Source organism: Octodon degus, unplaced genomic scaffold, assembly GCF_000260255.1.
Source record: "Octodon degus isolate 3935 unplaced genomic scaffold, OctDeg1.0 scaffold00055, whole genome shotgun sequence".
NCBI classification, from domain to species: Eukaryota; Metazoa; Chordata; class Mammalia; order Rodentia; family Octodontidae; genus Octodon; species Octodon degus.
The window spans coordinates 8,461,441-8,464,775 of NW_004524631.1; positions in this window are offsets into that span (position 1 = coordinate 8,461,441).

Sequence of the window (3,335 nt, forward strand, 5' to 3'; positions counted from 1 at the left end):
ACTTAAGCATGACCTATGGACCAGTAAGTGGTCAATTTTAGAAAATGACCCATGTGCAGCTGAGAAAAATGTGTATTCATCTGTGTTTGGGTGGAACACTGTATATGCACACCAAGTCCATTTGTTTCAAGCTCTGGTTCAGTTCTGCTATTTCTTTGCTAAGTTTTTGTCTGGTTGACCTATCTTTTTGGAGCAAGGGGGTGTTAAGGTCTCCTGTTTAGATTGTGGCATTGGATATTAGATTTGTCATGTCCATTAAGATTTGCTTTATATAGCTGGGTGCTCCCATGTTTGGTGCATACATATTTATGAGTGTTACCTCTTCCTCTTGAATTTTTCCACTAACCAATATATAGTGGCCTTCTTCATTTCACTTGATCATCGTTGGGTTGAAGTTGAGACAGTCTGAGAATAGTATTGCTATCCTTGTTTTTTGCTGAGGTGTTGGGGCACGTAGTATTGTTTTCCATCCTTTGACTTTCAGCCTATGAATGTTTTTCTGAGTTAAATGTGTTTCTTGTGTACAGCATATTGTTGGATTCTGTTTCCTAATCCACTGTGCCAGTCTATTTCTCTTGATTGGTGAATGGAATCCACTTACATTGATGGTTATAATTGAGATATATGGCCTTACAATTGACCTGTTTTTCACCTGTTGTTGTTTACTCCTTTTTCTCCTGTGTTTAATTGTTTGCCCCATTTAGTTGGTTGCTTCTGATCTCATTTGTGGAGTTCTGATCATTTTGGTCCCTCTCTAGAACATCTTTCTGTAGCCTGTGTAGGGCTGGCTTTGTCATCATGAAATTCTTTAGCTGTTCTTTGTCATGGACGTATTTCACTTCTCCATCAAACTTGAAAGAGAGTTTTGCAGGCTATAGTAGTCTGGGCTGAAATTTTTTTCACAGAGGACTTGAAGTACTCTGCTCCATGCTCTTCTTGCCTTCATGGTTTGTGAAGATAAGTTGGCCATAATTCTGATGGGTTTTCCTTTGAATGTGATCTGCTTCTTTTCTCCAGTGGCTTTCAGTGTATTATTTTTGAGCTGAATTTTGGGATCTTGACTATTATATGTCTCAGTGAGGTTACTTGGCATTCTATATGCTTTGGTTACCTGAATGTCAGATTGTTTCCTTATATTTGGGAAGTTATCTGCTATTACTTCTGCCCATATATTTTTAATGTCATTTATATTGACTCCTTCTTTCTCATTGATGCCTATTAGTCTCACATTGTACATCTTTGCATCATCTTGCAGGTGATGGATTATTTTTTCCTGCATCCTAGTTGTTTTTGAGAGATCCTTTCTTATCTTTTCACTAGCTTCACCAGCATCTTCAAGATCTGAAACCCTGTCTTCACTTTCACCTAAATGGTTTTCCAAGCTTGTGATTGAGAGTTTAATTTCCTCTATATCTTTGACTCTGCTTCCTGTGATCTATTTCATTCCTCTGTTGCTCATTCAAGGAATCTGTCATTCTTCTAATCTCTTCTTTTTTTAATCAATGTCTTCTTTAGAAGCAGTTATTAATTCTTTTATTGCAGTGTTTTTGTTTTTTTTTTTCAAATTGGGTTTCCTCCCTATGTTTCTTAGTTGATTCTTTACTTCAGATGCTATGAGTTTAGAGAATTTTTTTTGTATTTCAGAAAAGAATTCTGCTCGGAGTTCCTCTATAACTTTCTGCTGTTGCTTATTTACTATCAATGCTATTAATTCATACATTTCAGCTGAGCTAGTGTCCTCTGCACTTGTTCTGGGTGGGTACTGGGTTTTCTCCCTATGTTTCTCCATTTGATTCTTTACTGAGGATGCTATTAATTCAGGGATTTTTTTTTTAATTCCAATCTGATTTCCTCTATACATTTCTGCAGTTGTTTCTTTATTTCAGAAGCTGTTGATTCATTGATCACAGCTGTGTAATTCTCAATTTGTTCTCTGTTAGTGTCCTCTACACTTGTTATGGGTGGCTTGGGGTCTGAGATTGCATTTTGGTCCTTCTTGTCATTTTGTGTAGCACTGTGTTCTGACCTTTGTTGTAGAGCTTTGGTGCAGTTATAACCTTAGCACCTACTGAAATTCAGGTGCAGATCTACAAAGTTTGGACTTATCCTGCTGTGCCTGGCTTGGGTCTGGCTGCTGTGCTCAGCTCCTTCCTGCTGCCACCCCTAGGAGTATACCTGTTGTGCCCCTCTGGCAAGATGTTCTGCTCCTGGACTACCTGGGTGGCTTTGTCCCCTACTCTCTCTGCAGAGATTGAAGCTGAATTGTTTCACCCCAGGCCTGTATGCCAGGCCTGAGTTGAGTCTGGAGGTGATAAGGTAGAGTAGGGGATAAAGGAAGCAATCCCACACTCACCAGGCCTGGGCTCAGGCTGGATCTGGGGGTCCCCAGAATGCAGCAGAAATTCTAACTGGCCAGGCAGTTTGGTGTAGGGTACTGCAGAGTGGTGGTGGGGGGTCCCAAGGGGGTGGAAGAGGGTCTCACCCACCCTATGCCTGGGCTGGGACTGGCCAGTCCTACTGGCACAGGGTAGCAGGAAGCTCTCCCACACACTCACGGGGGCCTCTCTTGTTATTTTTAAGACATCTTTCCTTTCATTGAATAGCTGTAATGCTGTCATTACATATTTCTGAAAGTCTATCTTCAGTTTCATTTGATCAGTATTACCTGCTTTTAGTGAAATTGTCAACCTGCTTGGTATCTGTTTAAATCTGCTATACACATTCTAATTCTTTCCTGTATTGTTCATTCAGTGTTTCCAACATGTATCTATTCTTCCTTATTTTTTAATCTATGTCTTCTTCAGTTGTACTGAGCATTTCTTTCATGATTATGCCACTTCTTTCTTTTACCTGAGAAATTATTTCTGCTTTGATTTCTTCTATAGTTTGATGGATTGCTTCTCTACTTCAATTGCCATTTCAGAAATTTCAACTCTGTGACTTCCAAGTTTTTGTATATCCTTGTCTCCTAGACTTGTTCTGGGTAGGCTAGAGGTCTGATATTGCCTTTTATTCCTTTGTTTTGAGATTTTCGAAATGCTTAACATTCACCCTGACTCAGCAGGGATTGTAGCAGCTAGGCCAAAGGTCAGCAAGGCCTCCAGAACCTTGTGCTTCAAAGCAGGATCAACAAAGCTCTTGCTGTTTGTGGTTCAAGATGGCTTCCGCCATGGTGGGGGAGAACCACATCTCAAGAAGTCTCTGATGGGCTGGGAAGATGGTTCAGTGTAATAAACTCTTCCCTGGCAAGTGCAAGGGCCTGAGTTCAATCCCCAGTTCCACCAACAACAACAAAAAAAAAAAAAGAGGAAGAAGAAGAGGAAGAAGAAGAAGGA